Source organism: Arachis stenosperma, chromosome 10, assembly GCF_014773155.1.
Source record: "Arachis stenosperma cultivar V10309 chromosome 10, arast.V10309.gnm1.PFL2, whole genome shotgun sequence".
NCBI classification, from domain to species: Eukaryota; Viridiplantae; Streptophyta; class Magnoliopsida; order Fabales; family Fabaceae; genus Arachis; species Arachis stenosperma.
The window spans coordinates 85,842,273-85,856,947 of NC_080386.1; the positions used below are offsets into that span (position 1 = coordinate 85,842,273).

At 40.2% G+C, this 14,675-nt stretch overlaps 2 non-coding genes across 2 annotated transcripts; one reads left to right on the top strand and one right to left on the bottom strand.

Moving 5' to 3' along the window:
- Positions 1-5,187: 5,187 nt before the first annotated feature.
- LOC130959654 (small nucleolar RNA R71) lies at positions 5,188-5,295 on the bottom strand. Its single transcript, XR_009078724.1, has one exon. It is a non-coding gene; the product is annotated as a small nucleolar RNA R71 (small nucleolar RNA).
- A 6,524-nt stretch (positions 5,296-11,819) lies between these two features.
- LOC130959528 (small nucleolar RNA R71) lies at positions 11,820-11,927 on the top strand. Its single transcript, XR_009078602.1, has one exon. It is a non-coding gene; the product is annotated as a small nucleolar RNA R71 (small nucleolar RNA).
- Positions 11,928-14,675: the final 2,748 nt, after the last annotated feature.

Consider the following 14,675-nt stretch of genomic DNA (forward strand, 5'->3'; position numbering starts at 1 on the left):
CGAATCTCATGTCGGATCTCCGGATATTCACTCTTTTTGAGTTTGAAAGGGACCTCGGGGATCACCTTCTTCAAGGCCACAACTTCATAGAAGTGGTCTTGATGCACCCTTGAGATGAATCTTTCCATCTCCCATGACTCGGAGGTGGAAGCTTTTGCCTTCCCTTTCCTCTTTCTAGAGGTTTCTCCGGCCTTGGATGCCATAAATGGTTATGGAAAAACAAAAAGCAACGCTTTTACCACACCAAACTTAAAAGGTTTGCTCGTCCTCGAGCAAAAGAAGAAAGAAGAGAGTAGAAGAAGAAGAAAAGGAGGAGAGGGAGATGGCTTTGTGGTTCGGCCAAAAGGGGAAGAAGTAGTGTTTAGTGTGTGTGAAAATGAAGGAGTGAAGATGGGTTTATATAGGGGTGAAGAGAGGGGTAGGGTTCGGCCATTATGGGTGGGTTTGGGAGGGAAAGTGGTTTGAATTTGAATGGTGAGGTAGGTAGGGTTTTATGAAGGATGGATGTGAGTGGTGAAGAGGATAGTGGGATTTGATAGGTGAGGGGTTTTTGGGGAAGAGTGGTGGAGGTGATTGGTGAATGGGTAAAGAAGAAGAGAGAGGGTGATGGGGTAGGTGGGGATCCTGTGGGGTCCAGAGATCCTGAGGTGTCAAGGAAAAGGCATCCCTGCACCAAGTGGCGTGCAAAAATGCATTCTGTGCCAATTCTGGCGTTAAACGCTGGGCTGGTGACCATTTCTGGCGTTTAACGCCAGCTTCTTGCCCTTTTCTGGCGTTTAACGCCAGTCTGGTGCCCCTTTCTGGCATTAAACGCCCAGAGTGGTGCCAGACTGGGCGTTAAACGCCCATCTGCTAGCCTTACTGGCGTTTAAACGCTAGTAGGTTCTTCCTCCAGGGTGTGCTATTTTTCTTCCTGTTTTTCATTTTGTTTTTGCTTTTTCAATTGATTTTGTGACTTCTCATGATCATCAACCTACAGAAAACATAAAATAACAAAGGAAAATAGATAAAATATAACATTGAGTTGCCTCCCAACAAGCGCTTCTTTAATGTCAGTAGCTTGACAGAGGGCTCTCATGGAGCCTCACAGATACTCAGAGCAATACTGGAACCTCCCAACACCAAACTTAGAGTTTGAATGTGGGGGTTCAACACCAAACTTAGAGTTTGGTTGTGGCCTCCCAACACCAAACTTAGAGTTTGACTGTGGGGGCTCTGTTTGACTCTGCTTTGAGAGAAGCTCTTCATGCTTCCTCTCCATGGTGACAGAGGGATATCCTTGAGCCTTAAACACAAAGGATTCCTCATTCACTTGAATGATCAGTTCACCTCTATCAACATCAATCACAGCCTTTGCTGTGGCTAGGAAGGGTCTGCCAAGGATGATGGATTCATCCATGCACTTCCCAGTCTCTAGGACTATGAAATCAGTAGGGATGTAATGGTCTTCAACTTTTACCAGAACATTCTCTACAAGTCCATAGGCTTGTTTCTTTGAATTGTCTGCCATCTCTAGTGAGATTCTTGCAGCTTGTTGATGAGCGGATAATTTGTACGCTTTTTGGCATTGTTTTTAGTATGTTTTTAGTAGTTTTAGTTTAGTTTTTATTATATTTTTATTAGTTTTTAATTAAAATTCACTTTTCTGGACTTTACTATGAGTTTGTGTGTTTTTCTGTAATTTCAGGTATTTTCTGGCTGAAATTGAGGGATCTGAGCAAAAATCTGATCCAGAGACTCAAAAGGACTGCAGATGCTATTGGATTCTGACCTCCCTGCACTCGAAGTGGATTTTCTGGAGCTATAGAAGCCCAATTGGCGCGCTCTCAACGGCGTTGGAAAGTAGACATCCTGGGCTTTCCAGCAATATATAATAGTCCATACTTTGCCCAAGATTTGATAGCCCAAACCGGCGTTCAAAGTCACCTCAAGAAATTCCAGCGTTAAACGCCGGAACTGGCACCTAAATGGGAGTTAAACACCCAAACTGGCATAAAAGCTGGCGTTTAACTCCAAGAAGAGTCTCTACACGAAAATGCTTCATTGCTCAGCCCAAGCACACACCAAGTGGGCCCGGAAGTGGATTTTTATGTCATTTACTCATCTCTGTACACCCTAGGCTACTAGTTTTCTATATATAGGACCTTTTACTATTGTATTTTCATCTTTGGATTATTTTAGATCCTTTGATCATCTTCGGACATCTAGTTCTTAGATCATTTGGGGGCTGGCCATTCGGCCATGCCTAGACCTTGTTCTTATGTATTTTCAACGGTGGAGTTTCTACACACCATAGATTAAGGTGTGGAGCTCTGCTGTACCTCGAGTATTAATGCAATTACTATTGTTCTTCTATTCAATTCCGCTTGTTCTTTGTCCAAGATATCACTTGTTCTTCAACTTGATGAAGGTGATGATTGACACTCATCATCATTCTCACCTATGAACAAGGTGACTGACAACCACTCTTGTTCTACAAGTAACCAAGGCTCTAGTGAATATCTCTTGGATTCTTTAATCGGAATCTTCGTGGTATAGGCAGGACCTGATGGCGGCATTCAAGAGAATTCGGAAGGTCTAAACCTTGTCTGTGGTATTCTGAGTAGGATTCAATGATTGAATGACTGTGACGTGCTTCAAACTTGTAACCTGCTGGGCGTTAGTGACAGACGCAAAAGAGGGATTCTATTCCAGTAGGGGAGGGAACCAACCGGTGATTAGCCGTACTGTGACAGAGTGCGTGAGCATTAGTTTTCACTGAGAGGATGGGAGGTAGCCATTGACAACGGTGAAACCCTACACGAGCTTGCCATGGAAAGGAGTAAGAAGGATTGGATGAAGACAGTAGGAAAGCAGAGAGACGGAAGGGAAGGCATCTTCATTCGCTTATCTGAAGCTCTTACCAATGATATACATAAGTATCTCTATCTTTACCTTTATGCTTTATTCGTTTACCACTATACCCATTTGAGTCTGCCTGACTGAGATTTACAAGGTGACCATAGCTTGCTTCATACCAACAATCTCCGTGGGATCGACCCTTACTCACGTAAGGTATTACTTGGACGACCCAGTGCACTTGCTGGTTAGTTGTGCGAAGTTGTAGTGATCACAATTTCGCGCACCAAGTTTTTGGCGCCGTTGCCGGGGATTGTTCTTGTGTATGGACAACTGACGGTTCATCTTGTTGCTTAGATTAGGTATTTTCTTCAGAGTTCTTAAGAATGAATTCTAGTGTTTCAAGGTGATGTTCTTATCATCACCAAAGCTAATTGATCATCATCAATTTAGCTCTTGAATGCAATGTCCTGCTGAAGCTTAGCTAGCTATGTCTAATTCCTTTAGACTAAAGCTTTAGACTAACATTGCATGATTCCTGGAATTCTCATTAAGAATTTTGATACCTTTATTTTCCTTTTCACCTAATTTTCGAAAAAACCAAAAAAAATTACAAAATCATAAAAACCAAAAATATTTCTTGTTTAAGTCTAGAGTATCATTTTAAGTTTGGTGTCAATTGCATGTTTCTGTTCTTCTTGCATTTTTTTTTTGAATTTATGCATGTGTCTTAATTAATCTTCAAGTTGTTCTTGATGATTTCCTTGTTTTGATCTTTGAATTCTATTGACTTGAGTGTTTTGTTGTTTCTCATATGCATTCTCATTTTGTTAGTGTCAGTAGTATACAAACTGCTAAGTTTGGTATCTTGCATGCATTGTTATTTGATTCTAGTTGCATTTTGATTATTCCTCATTATTAAAAATCCAAAAATATTTTTAATTTGTGTCTTTTCAAGTCAATAATACAGAGAATTGAAGATTCAGAACATACTGCAGAGGAATTATACAGAAAAAGCTGAGCATTCGAAAATGCCCAGTGAAGAAGACAGACTGGCGTTTAAACACCAGCCAGGGTGCCTGGCTGGGCGTTTAACGCCCAAAAGGGTAGTAGTTTGGGCGTTAAACGCCAGAATGTGCACCATTCTAGGCGTTTAACGCCAGGATGGCACAAGGGGGAGGATTTTGTTTTCAAAATCAATTTTTTTCAAGTTTTCAAAGTTTTTCAAAATCAAATCTTTTTCAAATCATATCTTTTCAATCAAATGTTTTCAAAATCAATTTCTTTCCTTTTTCAAAGATACTTACTAACAATTAATGATTTGATTGAACATTTTTTGCCTTTTCTGTTAAGGAAGGTTTTATGTTTGAATCATATCTTTTCTTGTTAGGCAAGTCATTAATTTTTAAAATCATATCTTTTCAAATTGTTTTCAAATCATATCTTTTTAATCACATCTTTTTCAAAATAAGTTTTCAATCAAATCTTTTTAATTTCTAATTTCAAAATCTTTTTCAAAAAATCACTTGATTTCTTTTCCACTCTTATTTTCGAAAATCAATTAAGTGTTTTTCAAAATGTTTTCAAAATCTTTTACTTAAATTTTCGAAAATTACTTCCCTTCTTCTCACATCCTTCTATTTTTGGACTAACTCTATTCCTTAATGCAAAATTCGAACTCCATCTTCTTTGATAAGTTCGAATTTTCTACTTCTGTCTTCTACTTTTCTTTTCCTCTGACACCTCAAGGAATCTCTATACTGTGACATAGAGGATTCCATATCTTCTTGTTCTCTTCTCTTTCATATGAGCAGGAGCAGAGACAAAGGCATTCTTGTTGAAGCTGACCCTGAACCTGAAAGGACCTTGAAGAGAAAGCTAAGAGAAGCCAAAGCACAACTCTCTTTAGAGGACCTAACCGAATTCTTCAAAGAAGAAGAAGACATGGCAGCCGAAAACAACAATAATGCAAACAATGCAAGGAAGGTGCTGGGTGACTTTACTGCACCTACTCCTGATTTTTATGGGAGAAGCATCTCTATCCCTGCCATTGGAGCAAACAACTTTGAGCTTAAACCTCAATTAGTTTCTCTAATGCAACAGAATTGCAAGTTCCATGGACTTCCAATGGAAGATCCTCATCAGTTTTTAGCTGAATTCTTGCAAATCTGTGACACACTCAAGACTAATGGGGTTGACCCTGAGGTCTACAGACTGATGCTATTCCCTCTTGCTGTAAGAGACAGAGCTAGAATATGGTTGGACTCACAACCTAAAGACAGCCTGGACTCATGGGAAAAGCTAGTCAATGCCTTCTTAGCAAAGTTCTTTCCACCTCAAAAATTGAGTAAGCTTAGAGTGGAAGTCCAAACCTTCAGACAGAAGGATGGTGAATCCCTCTATGAAGCTTGGGAAAGATACAAACAATTGATCAGAAAATGTCCTTCAGACATGCTTTCTGAATGGAGCATCATAGGTATTTTCTATGATGGTCTCTCTGAACTATCCAAAATGTCTTTGGATAGCTCTGCTGGAGGATCTCTTCATCTGAAGAAGACGCCTACAGAGGCTCAAGAACTCATTGAAATGGTTGCAAATAACCAATTCATGTACACTTCTGAAAGGAATCCTGTGAACAATGGGACTAGTCAGAAGAAAGGAGTTCTTGAGATTGATACTCTGAATGCCATACTGGCTCAGAACAAGATATTGACTCAACAAGTCAATTTGATTTCTCAAAGTCTGTCTGGAATGCAAAATGCACCAAGCAGTACTAAGGATGCTTCATCTGAAGAAGAAGCTTATGATCCTGAGAACCCTTCAATGGAAGAGGTGAATTACCTAGGAGAACCCTATGGAAACACCTATAATTCTTCATGGAGAAATCACCCAAATTTCTCATGGAAGAATCAAGAGAGACCTCAGCAAGGTTTCAACAACAATAATGGTGGAAGAAACAGGTTTAGCAATGGCAAACCTTTTCCATCATCTTCTCAGCAACAGACAGAGAATTCTAAGCAGAACCCCTCTGACTTAGCAACCATGGTCTCTGATCTAATCAAAACCACTCAAAGTTTCATGACTGAAACGAGGTCTTCCATTAGGAATTTGGAAGGACAAGTGGGACAGCTGAGCAAGAAAGTTACTGAACTCCCTCCAAGTACTCTTCCAAGCAACACAGAAGAAAATCCAAAAGGAGAGTGCAAAGCCATCAATATGGCCGAATTTGGAGAGGAAGGGGAGGAAGTGAACGCCACTGAGGAAGACCTCAATGGGCGTGCACTAGCCTCCAATGAGTTCCCCAATGAGGAACCATGGGAATCTGAGACTCAACATGAGACCATAGAGATTCCATTGGACTTACTTCTGCCTTTCATGAGCTCTGATGAGTATTCTTCCTCTGAAGAGGATGAGTATGTCACTGAAGAGCAAAGTTGCTAAATACCTTGGAGCAATCATGAAGCTAAATGACAAGTTATTTGGAAATGAGACTTGGGAGGATGAACCCCCCTTGCTCACCAAAGAACTGGATGACTTGTCTAGGCAGAAACTACCTCAAAAGAGACAAGACCCTGGGAAGTTTTCCATACCTTGTACCATAGGCACCATGACCTTCAAGAAAGCTCTGTGTGACTTAGGGTCAAGTGTAAACCTCATGCCTCTCTCAGTAATGGAGAAGCTAAGGATCTTTGAGGTACAAGCTGCAAAAATCTCACTAGAGATGGCAGACAACTCAAGAAAACAAGCTTATGGACTTGTAGAGAATGTTTTGGTTAAGATTGAAGACCATTACATCCCTACTGATTTCATAGTCCTAGAGACTGGGAAGTGCATGGATGAAACCATCATCCTTGGCAGACCCTTCCTAGCCACAGCAAAGGCTGTGATTGATGTTGATGGAGGTGAACTGATCATTCAAGTGAATGGAGAATCCTTTGTGTTTAAGGCTCAAGAATACCCCTCTGTCACCATAGAGATGAAGCATGAAGAGCTTCTCTCAAATCAGAGTCAAGAAGAGCCCCCACAGTCAAACTCTAAGTTTGGTGTTGGGAGGCCACAACCAAACTCTAAGTTTGGTGTTGAACCCCCACATTCAAACTCTAAGTTTGGTGTTGGGAGGTTCCAACATTGCTTTGAGTATCTATGAGGCTCATTGAGAGCCCTCTGTCAAGCTACTGACATTAAAGAAGCGCTTGTTGGGAGGCAACCCAATGATTATATTTTATATATTTTCTTTTGTTATTTTATGTTTTTTGTAGGTTGATGATCATAAGAAGTCACAAAATCAATTGAAAAAGAAAAAACAAAATGAAAAACAGGAAAAAAAACAGCACACCCTGGAGGAAGATGTTGCTGGCGTTCAAACGCCAGTAAGCCTAGCAGTTGGGCGTTTAACGCCCAGTCTGGCACCATTCTGGGCGTTTAACGCCAGAAAGGGGCACCAGACTGGCGTTAAACGCCAGGAAAGGGCAAGAACCTGGCGTTAAACGCCAGAAAGGGGCACCAGCCCGGCGTTTAACGCCAGAATTGGCTCAAAACGTGATTTTGAAAGCCATTTGGTGCAGGGATGACTTTTCCTTGACACCTCAGGATCTGTGGACCCCACAGGATCCCCACCAACCCCACCACCACTCTCTCTCTTCTTCCCCCATTCACCAATCACCTCAATACCTCTTCACCACTCACATCCATCCTTCATAAAACCCCACCTACCTCACCCTTTTGGCCGAACCACAAAGCCATCTCCCTCTCCTCCATTTCTTCTTCTTCTACTCCCTTCTTTCTTCTTTTGCTCGAGGACGAGCAAACCTTTTAAGTTTGGTGTGGTAAAAGCATTGCTTTTTGTTTTTCCATAACCATTTATGGCATCCAAAGCCGGTTCAACTGAGAAGGCATGACCACAAGCCCATCACTAAGAAGAAGATGGAGCAAACAAGAGACCCCTCTCATCATGAGATCCCTGAAATACCTCAAGGGATGCACTTTCCTCCACAAGACTATTGGGAGCAACTAAAACACCTCCCTAGGAGAATTGAGTTCCAACATGGGACAACTAAGGGTGGAGCACCAAGAACATGCCATCCTCCTCCATGAAATTAGAGAAGATCAAAGAATCATGAGAGATGAGCAACAAAGACAAGAAAGAGACATTGAGGAGCTCAAGCACTCCATAAAGACCTTCAAGAGGAAGAACAAGCTGCCATCACTGAGGTGGACCCGTTCTTTAATCTCCTTGTTCTTTATTTCTCTGTTTTTCGAATTTTTATGCTTATGTTTATCCATGTTTGTGTCTTATGATCATTAGTGTCTTAGTGTCTATGCCTTAAAGCTATGAATATGAATCCATCACCTTTCTTAAATGAAAACTGTTTTTATTACAAAAGAACAAGAAGTACAGGATTTCAAATTCATCTTTAAAACTAGCTTAATTAGTTTGATGTGGTGACAATACTTTTTGTTTTCTGAATGTATGCTTGAACAGTGCATATGTCTTTTGAATTTGTTGTTCATGAATGTTAAAAATTGTTGGCTCTTGAAAGAATGATGAAAAAGGAGACATGTTACTGAGGATCTGAAAAATCATAAAAATGATTCTTGAAGCAAGAAAAAGCAGTGAATAAAAAAAAAAAAAAAGAAGAAGAAAGAGAAAAACGAAAAAAAAGGGGGAGAAAAAGAGAAAAAGAAAGAAAAAGAAAGAAATAGAGTTGTGATCCAAGGCAAAAAGAGTGTGCTTAAGAACCCTGGACACCTCTAATTGGGGACTCTAGCAAAGCTGAGTCACAATCTGAAAAGGTTCACCCAATTATGTGTCTGTGGCATGTATGTATCCGGTGGTAATACTGGAAGACAGAGTGCTTTGGGCCACGGCCAAGACTCAATAAGTAGCTGTGTTCAAGAATCATCATACTTAACTAAGAGAATCAATAACACTATCTGGATTCTAAGTTCCTAAAGAAGCCAATCATTCTGAATTTCAAAGGATAAAGTGAGATGCCAAAACTGTTCGGAGGCAAAGCTACTAGTCCCGCTCATCTAATTTGGAGCTAAGTTTCATTGATAATTTGGAGTCTATAGTATATTCTCTTCTTTTTATCCTATTTGATTTTTAGTTGCTTGGGGACAAGCAACAATTTAAGTTTGGTGTTGTGATGAGCGGATAATTTGTACGCTTTTTGGCATTGTTTTTAGTATGTTTTTAGTAGTTTTAGTTTAGTTTTTATTATATTTTTATTAGTTTTTAATTAAAATTCACTTTTCTGGACTTTACTATGAGTTTGTGTATTTTTCTTTGATTTCAGGTATTTTCTGGCTGAAATTGAGGGATCTGAGCAAAAATCTGATCCAGAGACTCAAAAGGACTGCAGATGCTGTTGGATTCTGACCTCCCTGCACTCGAAGTGGATTTTCTGGAGCTATAGAAACCCAATTGGCGTGCTCTCAACGGCGTTGGAAAGTAGACATCCTGGGCTTTCCCGTAATATATAATAGTCCATACTTTGCCCAAGATTTGTTAGCCCAAACCGGCGTTCAAAGTCACCTCAAGAAATTCCAGCGTTAAACGCCGGAACTGGCACCTAAATGGGAGTTAAACGCCCAAACTGGCATAAAAGCTGGCGTTTAACTCCAAGAAGAGTCTCTACACGAAAATGCTTCATTGCTCAGCCCAAGCACACACCAAGTGGGCCCGGAAGTGGATTTTTATGTCATTTACTCATCTCTGTACACCCTAGGCTACTAGTTTTCTATATATAGGACCTTTTACTATTGTATTTTCATCTTTGGATTATTTTAGATCCTTTGATCATCTTCGGACATCTAGTTCTTAGATCATTTGGGGGCTGGCCATTCGGCCATGCCTAGACCTTGTTCTTATGTATTTTCAACGGTGGAGTTTCTACACACCATAGATTAAGGTGTGGAGCTCTGCTGTACCTCGAGTATTAATGCAATTACTATTGTTCTTCTATTCAATTCCGCTTGTTCTTTGTCCAAGATATCACTTGTTCTTCAACTTGATGAAGGTGATGATTGACACTCATCATCATTCTCACCTATGAACAAGGTGACTGACAACCACTCTTGTTCTACAAGTAACCAAGGCTCTAGTGAATATCTCTTGGATTCTTTAATCGGAATCTTCGTGGTATAGGCAGGACCTGATGGCGGCATTCAAGAGAATTCGGAAGGTCTAAACCTTGTCTGTGGTATTCTGAGTAGGATTCAATGATTGAATGACTGTGACGTGCTTCAAACTTGTAACCTGCTGGGCGTTAGTGACAGACGCAAAAGAGGGATTCTATTCCAGTAGGGGAGGGAACCAACCGGTGATTAGCCGTACTGTGACAGAGTGCGTGAGCATTAGTTTTCACTGAGAGGATGGGAGGTAGCCATTGACAACGGTGAAACCCTACACGAGCTTGCCATGGAAAGGAGTAAGAAGGATTGGATGAAGACAGTAGGAAAGCAGAGAGACGGAAGGGAAGGCATCTTCATTCGCTTATCTGAAGCTCTTACCAATGATATACATAAGTATCTCTATCTTTACCTTTATGCTTTATTCGTTTACCACTATACCCATTTGAGTCTGCCTGACTGAGATTTACAAGGTGACCATAGCTTGCTTCATACCAACAATCTCCGTGGGATCGACCCTTACTCACGTAAGGTATTACTTGGACGACCCAGTGCACTTGCTGGTTAGTTGTGCGAAGTTGTAGTGATCACAATTTCGCGCACCACTTGTACCTCAAAGATCCATAGCTTCTCCATTACAGAGAGAGGCATGAGGTTTACACTTGACCCTAGGTCACACAGAGCCTTCTTGAAGGTCATGGTGCCTATGGTGCAAGGTATTGAGAACTTCCCAGGATCTTGTCTCTTTTGAGGTAATTTCTGCCTAGACAAGTCATCCAGTTCTTTGGTGAGCAAAGGAGGTTCGTTCTCCCAAGTCTCATTACCAAATAACTTGTCATTTAGCTTCATGATTGCTCCAAGGTATTTAGCAACTTGCTCTTCAGTGACATACTCATCCTCTTCAGAGGAAGAATACTCATCAGAGCTCATGAATGGCAGAAGTAGATCCAATGGAATCTCTATGGTCTCAGTGTGAGCCTCAGATTCCCATGGTTCCTCATTAGGGAACTCATTGGAGGCCAGTGGACGTCCATTGAGGTCTTCCTCAGTGCCATTCACTGCCTCTTCCTCCTCTCCAAATTCGGCCATGTTGATGGCCTTGCACTCTCCTTTTGGATTTTCTTCTGTATTGCTTGGAAGAGTACTAGGAGGAAGTTCAGTAACTTTCTTACTCAGCTGACCCACTTGTGCCTCCAAATTCTTAATGGAGGACCTTGTTTCAGTCATGAAACTTTGAGTGGTTTTGATTATATCAGAGACCATGGTTGCTAAGTCAGAGTGGCTCTGCTTAGAATTCTCTGTCTTTTGCTGAGAAGATGATGGAAAAGGCTTGCCATTGCTAAACCTATTTCTTCCACCATTATTATTGTTGAAACCTTGTTGAGGTCTCTGTTGATCCTTCCATGAGAGATTTGGATGATTTCTCCATGAAGAGTTATAGGTGTTTCCATAAGGTTCTCCCATGTAATTCACCGCTTCCATTGAAGGGTTCTCAGGATCATAAGCTTTTTTTCAGATGAAGCATCCTTAGTACTGCCCGGTGCATTTTGCATTCCAGACAGACTTTGAAAAATCAAATTGACTTGCTGAGTCAATATCTTGTTCTGAGCCAATATGGCATTCAGAGTATCAATCTCAAGAACTCCTTTCTTCTGATTTGTCCCATTGTTCACAGGATTCCTTTCAGAAGTGTACATGAATTGGTTATTTGCAACCATTTCAATGAGCTCTTGAGCTTCTGTAGGCGTCTTCTTCAGATGAAGAGATCCTCCAGCAGAGCTATCCAAAGACATCTTGGACAGTTCAGAGAGACCATCATAGAAAATACCTATGATGCTCCATTCAGAAAGCATGTCAGAAGGACATTTTCTGATTAATTGTTTGTATCTCTCCCAAGCTTCATAGAGGGATTCTCCTTCCTTCTGTCTGAAGGTTTGGACTTCCACTCTAAGCTTACTCAATTTTTGAGGTGGAAAGAACTTTGCCAAGAAGGCATTGACTAGCTTTTCCCAAGAGTTCAGGCTTTCTTTAGGTTGTGAGTCCAACCATGTCCTAGCTCTGTCTCTTACAGCAAAAGGGAATAGCATAAGTCTGTAGACCTCAGGGTCAACCCCATTTGTCTTGACAGTGTCACAGATTTGTACGAATTCAGCTAAAAACTGATGAGGATCTTCCAATGGAAGTCCATGGAACTTGCAATTCTGTTGCATTAGAGAAACTAATTGAGGCTTAAGCTCAAAGTTGTTTGCTCCAATGGCAGGGATAGAGATGCTTCTCCCATAGAAGTCGGGAGTAGGTGCAGTAAAGTCACCCAGCACCTTCCTTGCATTGTTAGCATTGTTGTTGTTTTCGGCTGCCATGGGTTTTTCTTCTTTGAAGATTTCTGTTAGGTCCTCTACAGAGAGTTGTGCCTTAGCTTCTCTTAGCTTTCGCTTCAAGGTCCTTTCAGGTTCAGGGTCAGCTTCAACAAGAATGCCTTTGTCTTTGCTCCTGCTCATATGAAAGAGAAGAGAACAAGAAAATATGGAATCCTCTATGTCACAGTATAGAGGTTCCTTGAGGTGTCAAAGGAACAGAAAAATAGAAGGAAGAGGTAGAAGAATTCGAACTTAGTGAGATAGAGTTCGAATTGTGCATTGAGGAGGAGAGTTACTCCATAAATAGAAGGATGTGAGAAGAGGGGAAGAGATTTTTCGAAAATTAAATTAAAAAGATTTTAAAAACATTTTGAAAAACTTTAATTGATTTTCGAAAACCAAGAGTGGGAAAGAAATCAAGTAATTTTTGAAAAAGATTTTAAAATTAGAATTTAAAGAGATATGATTGAAAACTATTTTGAAAAAGATGTGATTAAAAAGATTTGATTGAAAAGTTATGGTTTTAAAAAGATATGATTGAAAAGATATGATTTGAAAACAATTTAAAAAAAAAGATTTGATTTTAAAGATTAATGACTTGCCTAACAAGAAAAGATATGATTCAAACATTAAACCTCTCTCAACAGAAAAGGCAACATACTTGAAATGTTGAATCAAATCATTAATTGTTAGCAAGTATCTTTGAAAAAGGAAAGAAATTGATTTTGAAAAAGATTTGATTGAAAAGATATGATTTGAAAAAGATTTGATTTTGAAAAACTTTGAAAACTTGAAAAAAATTTGCGTTAAAAACAGAATCTTCCCTCTTGTGCCATCCTGGCGTTAAACGCCCAGAATGGTGCACATTCTGGCGTTTAACGCCCAATGCACTACCCTTTTGGGCGTTAAACGCCCAACCAGGCACCCTGGCTGGCGTTTAAACGCCAGTCTGTCCTTCTTCACTGGGCGTTTTGAACGTCCAGCTTTTTCTGTATAATTCCTCTGCAGTATGTTCTGAATCTTCAATTCTCTGTATTATTGACTTGAAAAGACACAAATTAAAAAAAAATTTTGGATTTTTAATAATCAAAATGCAACTAAAATCAAATAACAATGCATGCAAGACACCAAACTTAGCAGTTTGTATACCATTGACACTAACAAAATGAGAATGCATATAACAAAACACTCAAGTCAAGAGAATTCAAAGATCAAAACAAGGAAATCATCAAGAACAACTTGAAGATTAATGAAGACACATGCATGAATTCGAAAAAATGCAAGAAGAATAGAAACATGCAATTGACACCAAACTTAACATGAGACACTAGACTCAACAAGAAACATAGAATATTTTTGGTTTTTATGATTTTGTAATTTTTTTTGGATTTTTCGAAAATTAAGTGGAAAAGAAAATAAAGGTATCAAAATTCTTAATGAGAATTCCAGGAATCATGCAATGTTAGTCTAAAGCTTTAGTCTAAAGAAATTAGACATGGCTAGCCAAGCTTCAGCAGGACATTACATTCAAGAGCTAAATTGATGAGAATCAATCAGCTTTGGTGATGATAAGAACATCACCTTGAAACACTAGAATTCATTCTTAAGAACTCTGAAGATAAATACCTAATCTAAGCAACAAGATGAACCGTCAGTTGTCCATACTCGAAACAATCCCCGGCAACGGCGCCAAAAACTTGGTGCACGAAATTGTGATCATCAATGGCGCCATCAACATGGTACGCTCATTGCAATCGCAACTCTTTATCACAACTCCGCACAACTAACCAGCAAGTGCACTGGGTCGTCCAAGTAATAAACCTTACGCGAGTAAGGGTCGATCCCACGGAGATTGTTGGTATGAAGCAAGCTATGGTCACCTTGTAAATCTCAGTCAGGCAGACTCAAATGGTTATGGGTGATGAATAAAACATAAAGATAAAGATAGAGATACTTATGCAATTCATTGGTAAGAACTTCAGATAAGCGAATGGAGATGCTTTGTCCCTTCCGTCTCTCTGCTTTCCTACTGTCTTCATCCAATCCTTCTTACTCCTTTCGATGGCAAGCTTATGCAAGGGTTTCACCATTGTCAGTGGCTACCTCCCATCCTCTCAGTCGAAATGTTCAACGCACCCTGTCACGGCACGGCTATCCAGCTGTCGGTTCTCGATCATGTCGGAATAGAATCCAGTGATTCTTTTGCGTCTGTCACTAACGCCCCACAATCGCGAATTTGAAGCACGTCACAGTCATTCAATCATTGAATCCTACTCAGAATACCACAGACAAGGTTAGACCTTCCGGATTCTCTTGAATGCCGCCATCAGTTCTGGCCTATACCAC